The sequence below is a fragment of the Lycorma delicatula genome, chromosome 7 (assembly GCF_047948215.1).
Source record: "Lycorma delicatula isolate Av1 chromosome 7, ASM4794821v1, whole genome shotgun sequence".
In the NCBI taxonomy this organism is placed as follows: Eukaryota; Metazoa; Arthropoda; class Insecta; order Hemiptera; family Fulgoridae; genus Lycorma; species Lycorma delicatula.
The window spans coordinates 14,551,728-14,564,691 of record NC_134461.1 but is presented as its reverse complement, the minus strand read 5'-3'; positions in this window follow the sequence as shown (position 1 = coordinate 14,564,691).

The window sequence follows — 12,964 nt, the reverse complement described above, 5'->3', positions numbered from 1 at the left end:
GGGACAGTTATATGTTATATAATTTAATAATGGTGTCCATCTGGACTTTATTTCTTAAACAGCAAATTATAGTACCCACTTGTATGCGGAAAATGGATTATTTTATTTTTAATCCTATTAAATATTACAAGAAATATTGCACTGCATGTAATTAATTGAAATATGAGTATATAAGTTGCTCCAGAATGATTAAAATAAACAGGCACAGAATTTACTGCAACTGAAGATTTGAAAACAAATATAAAAAAAAATAATTAAAGCAGAGGTAAAGTAAAATTTAAGAGTAGTAAAAGACTTAGGATAATGAAAATGGACAAAAATGAAATTAATAACAAGAAATGTAGCAATGAAAACTGGTTGAAAGAGAGATCTATTGAAGTAACAAAATGATAGATTGTAGCATACATAAAGAGATTAAAAAAAAGAATTTGGAAAAATTAAACAAAGATGTGGATGGTAATCTTTGTTACAGAGAGAAATGTATGGTAAAAATACATAGAAGTATGTAGGAGAGTTTTTTTATTTAATGAAGTGCAAGAAGAGACAAAAGAAATTGATTACTTTACAGATAACTATATTTTAAATTCAATTCAATAGTATTTTGAAGGATTTAAACAAGAATAAAGTGCATAAATTGGGTGACATATCACCTGAATTATTATACTGTCCGAAAGAAATGAACTGAATAAACTGTATTTATTAGTAAACTAAATTTATGAAACTGGGAAATAACTTCATTCTTTAAAAAAAAATGTAATTATTGCCATTTATAAGTAGATTAAGATAAATTTGAGTACTATTTCACCACTAGTTTATTATACATAAAAAACAGGGTAGATCACAGGAAAATAGAATATATGATAGAAGGCATATTAGGTTGATTTGGTTTCACAAAAAGCATTTATATAAGGAGGGGCCATTATGGCTCTTAGACTAATCTTAGGAACAGTCGTAAGAAGAACAGTCACCTTTTCTACTTTTCTGTATAGTTATTTGCATCTATTACTTTCCTGTTTCTTCTACCCAAGCAGTAAGGTGATTTTTATCTATATCCTCTTTTTCCTGTTTCTGTTTTTACTGGTCTTATTATTTCTTATTCTTTTCCATTTGGATTTCATCCATAACACTGATAAATAACAAAGGTTCTGCACGGGATTTTAAACTAGTTTCCACCAAAAAAAACTGTCATTCTTTTTGAGGTTCTAATTGTGCTTTCACAATTTTCATTTCCTCTTTTATGCTGCCCTCACAATTCTTCTAGACAGGTTACTATAGGCTTTCTTAATATTTATAAAATTATAATCCACTTTTTCCACACTCCCAACTCTTCTCAATTATCAAATATTCTTTCAAGGATCTTTCTGTGTATGAGTTTAAAAAACTCTATAATTGACATCTTTTTAATAACTGGAAACATGAATATTATTAAGCTATTTACTTTTAAAAGTATTAGTTTTTAGAGTAACCTTTTTTTCTGGGAGTGTTGGCCAAACTTAAGGGACTTATTCAGGGCATCAGAATAAACAAAAACGTTCCTGTGAACAAACTTCATTTTCCTGTGTCTGCCATTTTGTGTTTTTTTAATAAAATTGTATATCTTAAGAACAGATTGCAATATTTTAATGAATTTTGGATACATCTACTCAATGGCATCTTCTACATAATAAATGTAAAAACATAATACATATATAATAAAAAAAAAACAAAAATAAAAACATATGAATATATTTAAAACATGTATAAATATTTATACAGTAAACATATATAATTTTTTGAAAATTCCAAAATGGTGGTTATGTAACTTTTTTAATCATTAACCGCTCCAATTTTAATCATTAATAAGGGGTTATTATTAATTATTTTTAATTCAATTAGTGAAAAGAGTGAAAACAAGCACAATTATCAAATTGCATCATTTTTGTGATCCACTGTAACAATTTTAGTCATATCTCAGCTGTTTATCAAGCTATTTGAACAATTGAGGCGTCTTTACAATAAAAGGCTTAACATATTTTCTAATAAAACTAATATTTATGGAATTATTAATATTTAAAGATTCAAATGACTGCCATTTTGGAATCTTCAAAAGGTAGAATTTTCAAACTTACTTATTTTGTAGATTTTGAGTATACATGGACATTGAATTTCATTAAAATATTTCAAAGCTTTCTAAAATGCAGGATGTATTTTTTTTCATCCTAAGTTTTCTATTTTGTTTTTTTAATTTTCATTTGAAAGTAATCTGCTTATCAGAACAGATCATTCTGTATTATTATACCACAAAAAATAATACTAAGTAACATTATTGCATCCTCTTATGAATGATGAAATTCATAGTGAGTGTAAAATAATTAGTCATTGCTTCTAACCAGTGGCGGCTCTTATCTAAAATTAACGAGGGTGCTGCTCCAGAAAAGTTTTAGGCTTTGTTTTAAAATTGTGTAAATGGAAGCAAACATGTATAAAACGAAAATTTATTGAAAAACTTGATAAAACCCTAAAAGAACAAAATCAAACATTTTTTACTTACTTTAACCTAAATTGTTACAGTTCAAGATTGATCTACTCATTTAAAAATGAAATCCATTGTTGTTGTTTTAAAAAAAAGAATCAAATAGAATAGCTGGAAGCAGGATAATAATCTAATTCTACACTTTATCACATTCAAAAATATAGTACACAATTTTTAACACTTTATCATTTTTAACACACCCAGAGTAAAAAAAAAACTATCTTCCACCAGTACGCACGCCAGGGATGGCACTGCAGGAGTAACAGTGCTTTCTCTCCCTTACAGCCTCGCGCACAGCTATGTGCGCCTGTGCACAATAGCCAAACACCACACTGCTGGAACTATGAAGCGCACAGTTTCATACCAAGATTTTTGTATGTTTTACGTAAACTGGGGGATGGCTACTGACATTAAGCTCAAGGATTATATACTGTACAAATATAAAGAAAAAGGATCTTATTATATTAAATGTTATCAATAAAATCAAGTGGAAATAGGGGGTGCTACAGTTCCACAGTGCCTATACGTGAACCACCACTGCTTCTAATGATCTTGTCTGTTGCCTGAAGAGGATGGTTCCTGATGAGGTGCAAAGTGACTGGAATGCTACCATGAAAAATACACTTCACTCAATTAAGAACACTGTTTCACCATGGAGCTTCTCATGCAGAAATAACTGTTGAGAAGAGGTCATTATCTGCCATTTGTGAATAGGTTACATTAGACTCGCTCATGAATATCTGATGAAACAAATTGATGCACCAGTTTGTGCTCGCTATGACAGCTGACTGAGAACGATCACATTCTTGTGGATTGATCTGTTATGCAGCACTGCATCGCAAATTTAAACTGGGGCTAACATTCAAACTATTCTACGGATAATGAAATATTTTTGTTTTATGTTTTACGGTTTCTTAGGTCCACCTGTTTATACTCAATAATTTAAATTTCTGTAATGTGTATCAGCTATTCATACCAATTGCCATATAGCAATTTGAAATTTTAGTTTTCTAATTGAGACATAAAATGTGATCTCATCTCAAAATAAAAAAAAAATGTTTAAAAACATCCTTTTTTAAAGAGGATGTTAAAAAAACTGTGAATTTAAAAAGAGTAATTATTAGGGATATACACAGATTTGTGACAAGATGGCAAGTAGCTGCTGAATCCAACCAGACATTTCTGTAAGAGGATTTTGGAAAAGCTTACTCTGTTGTTAATGGACCAGTGGCTTTTATACTGTTGATGAGTATTAAGGTAAAGTAAGAGTTTTGTGTTTTTTTTCAGGATGCTATTTCTTAATAGCATCCCGAAATGTTTATTTTTATAAAGTATAAAGAAATAACAATATAAATATAAAGAAATATAAAAAACTAAGAAATATAAATATAATATTTATATTTTTTAATAGTGTTTTTTCAGGATGCTATTAGACTTAATTATTTACAGTTGTTTTTTTTTTTTTTTTAAATAATTTTGGTCTGTGGTTTCTTTTAATAAATTTCAATGTTAATTTGTTGTCTTTGCTTCACAACCTGTATGAGAAAGTTTTTCAACTATTTTGAGTCAACATAATTGTATGTTATGATTTGTAATATAATTTTTTTTTTTGTTAAAATTATGCAATTTAATTTGTTATAATTTATTTATCGTATATGAAAGAAGAATTAGTAAAGAAAATGTTTTAAAAAATTTAGTGGTGTCTTGTACAACTCATTAAATTTTAGTATGTTCATTTATTATTTTTTGTTACAATTATTATTAATAATAATCATAACTGCATACTAACAGTTAGCACATACCTAATACTACTTAATAACCCACTTATTAAAAGACATAACACACATCACAAAGTTTAAAAAAATTTAATTAAATCATATGTACAATACAAGGTAAGATTTTGAACTCTGAATTCTTTATTTACAAACTAACTTTTTAAAATAGCAAATCAAAATATTAATAACTTTTTTTGGTGTGACTGTGAATCTTGTATGGTTACAGGTATAAAAAACTATAAAATTTGAAACTTAATGTATTATTTTTAAAATTTTATTTATTTTGTTACATATTTACTTTGATTTTCTATATTATTATTTCCTGCATAAATATTTATTCGACAAAACTAATTCGAATTGGATCTGATGTAAAATTTTAGTTTTATTATTTAAAAAATATATTATTTCATATTTATCTCTATTATGATCTGTAGAATTACAATCATTTATTTTTTGTTTCTTTTCTTATTTAATGATTATGCTAATTTTATGGAGTAGGATTTTATTGCAAATATTAAATATTTCTCATTTCTGAAGGTCTTGTGATATATTTAATTTCTCTTCTGTTTAATAATGGTATATTATTATTGTTGTTGTTTTTACTATTAAAATTATTATTAATTGGACACCCATTTAAACTGAAACGATCCACAAGTGGAATTATGTACATGCATGGAAAGTAAGAAGAGCAAAAAGAAGGAGCAAAACTCTGAAGATAAAGAGGCTGCAAAGGAGCAATAAAAACCTCCCAGAGGCAGCACCCAGAGCAGCAATAACAAGAAAAAGAGGAAGATTCTTAAAAAAGTGATCCTCATAAAAAAGATTGAGGGGAGAACTTATGCTGAAACCCTCAGTCAATCTGGAAGGAGGTGAAACTGGAAGAGAGTGAGGTGGAATAAGAAAGGCCAGAGCAGGAGACGTTCTAATTGAGTTTGGGAGCAGCACCAAAGACAATTGAACATTCAGTGTGTCCTAAAGGCTGTACTCAGAGAAGGTGTTGCCTGCAATCTGGAACCACAGGAGACCCTGGAGATCCGAGATCCGAGATTTGAACTGTGTGACAAAGAAGGGAGGATGTAGAAGCAGTACTAAGAAGAGATCTTGGAGATATAGGAAACTGAAGGGTTAGCATTACAAATACTAATGTCAGGAAGCAGAAGGTAGTCATTATAGAGATTGGCAAGAAGGCTGCTTTCAGATTACTCAGCCAGTCTATGAAAAAGATTGGCTGGGTGTACTGCCAGATTAGGTCTAGAGCACAATTCCCTCAGTGTTTCAGGTTCCATGGGTATGGGATCTGGCTTGTGGATTGTTGAACGCACTGATGTTGTCCTTGCTGCTGCTGGTGAGGTGGTGGTAGCTGGTTACTTCAACTTCAGGCTGTGGAGTGGGGTATGGAGCATAATGACTCAAGAGGGAAATACATTCTGGATGTGGCAGCACATACTGGACTCGCAGTCCTCAATTTAGGGAACATGATGACGTTCTCGGTCTTCAGATAGGATATCCAAAGACCATTCTCGTTATTTCACTCGTCTCATCAAAGAGCTGGTCACGCTCGTCAAAGACTGGAGAGTCCTGCACTGTCAGAGACCACCAATGCATCTCGTTTAGAGTCCTAGACGGTGCACGGGAGCGCCCAGAGGCTCCACGGCTGGTGAAAAAATAAAATTGATGAAAAGAGATTCACAGGAAAGATCTCCTCAGGGGCGGCAATCCCTGGGAACATAACCACCGGGAGGCCATTGGTGCTGAAGCCGTGGTTCCTTAGACCATGCGACTGATCGCTTCTGCATGTGTCGCCTCTATCCCCCACGGGAAGCCGAGGCACTGGAAGTGACCCGTTTACTGATGGACGCAGGAGATTATGGGGTTGCGCTGAGAATGTCTTATTAAGGGGTTTTAGAGAACTATTAAGTAAGAGATTGGTTGCGGCGATGAATCAGGAGGTGGTCTATCATCCTACCAGTACGGTTTTCAGCAGGGTCGGTCGACCCTGGATGCAGTTCGAGGTTGTTGAGGCAGTGCGTCGGCGAGCAGAGGCCACAAATATTTTTCGCGCCATGTGGTCCTTCTTGTTTCGTTGGACGTGAAAAACGCGTTCAACTCTCACAATGGAACGACTTGCTTCGGGATATGGAGAATTCATTCTACGTGTTCTCGATACCTCCTCAGAATGGTGGATGCATACCTAAGGAACTGCGGTCTCATCTATAAGACAGCGGCTTTACATATTTTTGCTTAAAGAAGATTGTTTTATTTCCTTTTTTTTATATATATGTGTATTCTTTTGTTCAGTAGATATTACAAATAATGTATTCATTGTAAATAATTTTCTATGCAGTAATATTAATATTTTTCCTGGAAGAAGAACTTTAAAGAAAAAAGCTTATTCCTCTGTTACTTATGTACATTTATTTAATATTAGCCTCAATATGTTTTTCTTTCTGCATTTAATTTATTATTTCTTACAGTTCAGTAAACTGTAAAAGTTAACATATAACTATTGATTTTATTTTTTTCCTTTATTAGAAAAATTAAAATAAATTAAAAATACAGAGATTCTTTAATAATATACCAATTTTATTGTATAAAATTTTCTTTCTTGAAAACGTTTTTTCTTAAAAAAAATTACATAGAAATAGATATAAGTTGTGGTTAATATAAAATAAAATTCAAATAATTTGTGAATCTAATTGAAGAATTTACTATTATTATTTTTTAGTTTGACAAAACAAGTATTTTTAAATAACAGATTACGCTCTGATAACAAAAGAATCCGGGTACATTTAATTTAAATTCTAGTGATTACACTAAATTCTCCATTAGCTAGATTGGATGTATATTCACCCTTAAATACAAAAACAGAAATATTCATGCACTTGACACAATAACAGAATAATCTTTTGAAAATCATCTTACAGAAACAAGACATCCCGTCATCTCTTCTCTTCTTTTTCTGTTTAGCCTCCGGAACCACTGTAATGTATTACTTCAGAGGATGACATCCATTCAAACATTTTAACATGTATATAATAACTAAGAATCAACATATTTGTACAATTTTACTGATCAATATATAAGATATTTTGGAAGTCATCTGATATCCAGAGCAGTTTTCTTGATATGGGTCCTGTAACTAGCTGTCACTTGTTCATATAATGAGAGTAAGTAACTTGTTACATGTAGATTCTCAAGCCAGGATATGTGAACTAAACAATAGAATGATGGCCTCCTCAGTTAGGAGTTACGGCTCCTATTGGGAAGCCATTATTGTTAAAATATAATTGGTATCAATTTTCTGGATAGAAAGGCTAGCTCTGACCATGTATATCACTCTGATACACATGTTTGAACAATATGAAATTATAAACGCACTAAAAATAAAATATGTAAAATAAACAAACAACATACATTGAATATATTAACTATATACTAAAGAGGTTTTCTAATCCCACTTTACAATAGATATCAATCAAACTAATTTTCTAAGAGTAATGATGTTCGATATTGTTAACAGAGTAAAGATATTGCTTGTAGGATTGAGTATCATTTACATGTCAATGAGATTAACATTCTTTGATAAGCAAAATTATACTTGGTTTTATGAAGAAAGCCTGGCGAGGGAAGTTTTTTCTTGGTGAGAATAGCTGTCATTTTTTTTGAACTGGCTTTTTTTAGTTGCATGTCATCATATATATATTTAAGCATGTATATATGTGTTTATTTTTGTTTATTCAAGTACAAGACTTGATATTGTCATTGTAGATTACAGTACAATCAAATATCATTAATTAATTGTGAGAGTAAAGTTATATTTCACTTCTTGACTTCCTAGTCAATTATAAAGAATCCTCATATGCATGTATAATCTATGAACTCAAGTACTTTGTTTTTTTGAATAGGTAATGTTGTTAGAATTAATTTAACATTTTTTAAAAATCTACTTTTCCAGAATATCCCATCATTTTTATTCCTTTCCACATTCCCTTTCCTTTGTCTTGTTCTCTTGATATCCCTTTATATTTAAGTAACTAAAATTATGAAGGTTTAGTCTGTCTGCTTTAATTAGTTAACCTATTCAATTTTGAATAAATAGTATAACAAATTAGTCATATATGCCAATTGATTTAACAGCTATGTATCAAAATTTTGCTGTTCTATTTCTTATCATTTTTATTTCATATTTAGATACATGGTAAAAATTAAAAAAAAAATTAAGTTTACTGATGAAAGTTAAGTTATTTTGATGAAGTTTAAAGCGGAGGTTTCAATTTTAAGGCAAAGGAGAACTGTTTCAATTTTAAACTGAATTATAGTTGCTGAACTGAATGGTGGAGAGCTAGCGCCTGCAGTTTTTATGAGATCCCAGTCAGGCTTAGTATTTTTCATATGCAACATAATTTTTATTCCACATTCCCATATAAGATGAATTAATAAACTAGTTTTTATGTTGCTTTTTCCAAACGAATCACATTTAGAATCATAAAATAAGATTTTTAGGTTACTCATCAGATGATAAATTTTCAAGTGCCAATTATATGATTTCGTTTGCAACATGGTCAAACCATATTGTTTCTCTCTGAAGCATCTTAGTCTATAACTAAATTTGCCATCATCATTCAAGATTAACATGCCTGTGTATGATATAGTATTGCTTCTTGAGATTATTTAAAAATGTTGGAATAAGTTTTTAGAATTCAAAAATTGGATGTCCAATATTTGTTTGGTGCCAATATATGTAACCTTATATATAGCCAATAGCCTTCCTCAAAAAAAAAAAAAAAATAATACTATCTAAAAAAGGAAACTAACAATATTTACGTTCATGTATTAAATTAGACAATCAAATTATTTTGATGTTATATAGTATAAAACATTATACATACAAGAAAGGGTCTTATTTATCAGTTTCTATTTTTAATAAATTATTCAGAAATCTAACAAAATTTGTCAAGTAATTTTTTTTAAATTAAAATTTTCTTTTTATATGAACAATATTACTGAGTAGGTGAATTTTTAAATAATACTAATTACATAAATTTGAATTTTTCATATCAATATTTACTTACATCTACTTAAATTTGCATCCAAATATTTATTAATACCTTCAAAATTTTAATTTTTTCTCCAATGATTTTATTTATTTTCATTACATTGCTATGTCCATATTATTCTTATTTTTATATATTAATGTAGACAGAACTATTAATTATTTTGTATTTAATAATATTTTTTCTGATCAAACTTTCTGTATATCTTTCATCGATCCTTTCAGGAAACTGCTGGACTAAATTCTTTCTGTTATTCGTTAAATAGTACATCTAGTAATTACAAAAAATGATCTGCACGGGCAGTTATTTTATTTATTTATTTTTGTGTGTCATACACTAAAATTGATTACTCTTATATTGTCCATAAACTGTTCGTAAGTATTTTGATTCATAATTATCAATACATAAGTATTTTAAAATAAAGATTCTATTATCCAACGTTTCTGAGACTATTCTCTTAAAATTAGCTTGGATAAGTTAGTATTTTTACCTTCAGAACAATTGTACTGATTTCCATGAAATAAATATCAGACAGTTTATTTCAATTTCACAAGTGATTGTGATTTAAACAAATATAAAAGATTGCTTGTACTTATTCATATTCAAACAAGCTCTTTAAAAACAATAAAAAAATAGTCATCACATCAATACTGTATTTTTACATTTAGTTTATATATAAACTAAACGTCTCTAATTGAAATTTCCTATTCAATTTAATTTTCTATACTTCTCAAATGATATGCAGCTTTAAATAAAGATACAAAGAAACATTTAGAGCTACAATATATAGTCAACAAGATACAATAGAGTCAACATTTTCCAATCATTTTATCGATAAAAGAATTTACTTGAACTTTGTCAAGTATGTAAATACAAAGAGATGTACAATAATAATGTGCTACATTTTATATATATATATATATATGTAATTCAAATCAAACTCATTTGTCAACTACATTCATAATTGATGTCTGCCTAACTTAAAAAAAAGGTGAACATTAAAATCAACTAAAATCATTCATTTTTAAATCGCTGCATCAGTCACTGAAGATAGTTTCATGAGCGAATAAAAACATAATGATTTAAATTTTCAAAATGTTGTATTTATTAAATTTGGTATAGATAATTATTTAAAAAGTTAATTTTTTTTTTTTAAATATATCTATTGTATTAATGTACTGCAATGCTCATACAAACAATGATTAAAATATTTTTTTATTTATAAACATATCTGGGTGGTTGGTTGATGTATACATTTAGAAGACAAAACTAAATATTTAAACAAATTTTGCTGCTTATTTCTTTGGAGGTTATTTTTTATTTTTTATAAAAAATTAATTTTGGTGTATTTATGTAATCTGGAAATTAACTGTTGATAATTACAGTTGTGTAAACCCATATCTTTAATTAGATATTGTCAGTAAATTGGTTTGGGATACACTGATTATTATACCATAATCTATATTACATTAATGGAACAATATCGTTTATTCGTCCTTGCCAGAATATTAACAGTAAATATCATGTTATAGTCTCTATTGTACTGTTATATATAATGTACGAAACAGTACGTTATTCTATCTCAGTACATATAAATATATGTGTGCAGCTTTGTCTGAGCATGACATCTCTCAAAGAGATCTCTTTGACAGGTAGAGGGGTATATAGATAGATAGATAGAGAGAGAGAAAGAGTATTTGAATCCTGGTGGTATCAATTTATGTGCTGGATTAATTTATTTTTGTTTATTCATAAAATCTATTACTCTATAAATAATTTTAAAATTATAAATTTATTTACAGATGACTAAAATAAATTTATTTGTTAATTAAAAATACTAAAATAATCTCAGTAAAGCGTTTTGGCTCTTAAATAATTGTAGAATGCATGACACCTATATGTAGAAGGTAGTATTTGATTATGTAGAATCTAAAAGAAATTAAATTTTAATAAAAATATAACTGAAATATATGAAAAGAAGACTTTACAAGAATCAAATAGCATCAATAAGTGTAGAAGATGAAAAAAGGTTAGCTTTGATTTATGATAAAGGAGATAAGGAGATAAAAGAATGTTTATCCAGTGCTTATAAACTTGTATATATAGAAGAAACAATACAGGAATTTAAGAATTCATATAAAAAAATAATAAATTTAAGAATTGAATAAATAAAAGAAGAAAAAGTTAATTTTAAGATTCACTGATGATTTTCTTCTTTTGGTAGAGACCAAAATTAGCTTACAAAAAATTCTGAATGACTTGAATTTATTGCTAGGAGAGATATTCAGCTTTAAAGAGGTTGTATAAGTATGATGGATGCCAAAAGCAGACTGGTACAACCAAACAGATCTTTCATGGCAATAAAAGTCTGATATTATTAAATATAATATCATGTAATATCATATAATATCATATTATGTTTAAAAATTAAATATATATTTTTAAAAATTTGTAAGGAGCAAAACATTTTGTGCTAGTGAAAGATGAAGAAAATAAAAGTGAAAAAAGAGGCTTTTTTAAAATCATGTTAATGAAGGAAGTTGAAAATTCAGTGGGTTGATAAAGTATAAAATCAAGGTATCTTAAGACAAATAAGAGGGATGGAGAAATGTGCAGTAGAATCTTATAAACAGATGAAGAAAATTGTTAGAAAGACATTCAAGTTTGGTTAATTTGATACTGGAAAGATGTTTGTATGGTAAATTTTAAATAGGAAGATAAAGATTGGAATTTGTAAAACAAATAAATGAGGTCCTAGGAAGTAGAGCAATATTTATTGCTCTACTTCAGGTAGAGCTTCTATTCAGGTTATAATATTAGCACAGAATTGGAAGGGATGTAGCATAGTATTAAGCAAGTCAAATGACTGATGACTCAAGAAAAAAAATGTTTGCATATCAATAGAAAAATTATTCTGTTCTTTTCGATTACTAATTCTTTACAAAAGGTCACAAAGCAGGTATTCAATCATATCAATATTTGGTTATCTACCTTGAAATAATCCGTTGCCCCTTCTTGTTCAACTCCATTTCCATCTACTTCTAGTATATTTTTTGAGTTGCTGTTAGCATTATTTCCTTTCATATTATCCACAATATTTACTCTTATTCATCCTGTCTTCTTTGGATTTTCCTTCTGACACTGTTTTAATTAACCTTTATTCTCCTGAAAGTCCTAATAGTTTGCTTTCCTATTCTGGTTTCATTTAAGTTCTATTCTTCTTTACTATTTTTATTACTTCATTTTTCATCCATCTATCCATTCATAAATATTATAGATAACATCTCTCACGAGTCTGTTCGTTCGATTTTGGTGGATATTTTGGGCATGAGATGCGTCGCTGCACATCTTGTTCCAAAAGAGCTGAATTTTCTTCAAAAACAATACCGTGAGCCAGTCTCTTTAGACATGCTGAATGTCGCCAATTCTGATCCCACATTCATGGAACGCATCATAACTGTTGACGAGACATGGGTCTACGAGTTTGCCATATATACCATCGATCAACCACTGGAATCACCAGATTTGCCCCCATGTGACTTCTGTCTGTTCCCGAAGTTAAAATTGCCGCTTCCAGGCACCCATTTTGACTCGATTGAAGCCATAAAGCAAAATTCATGAAA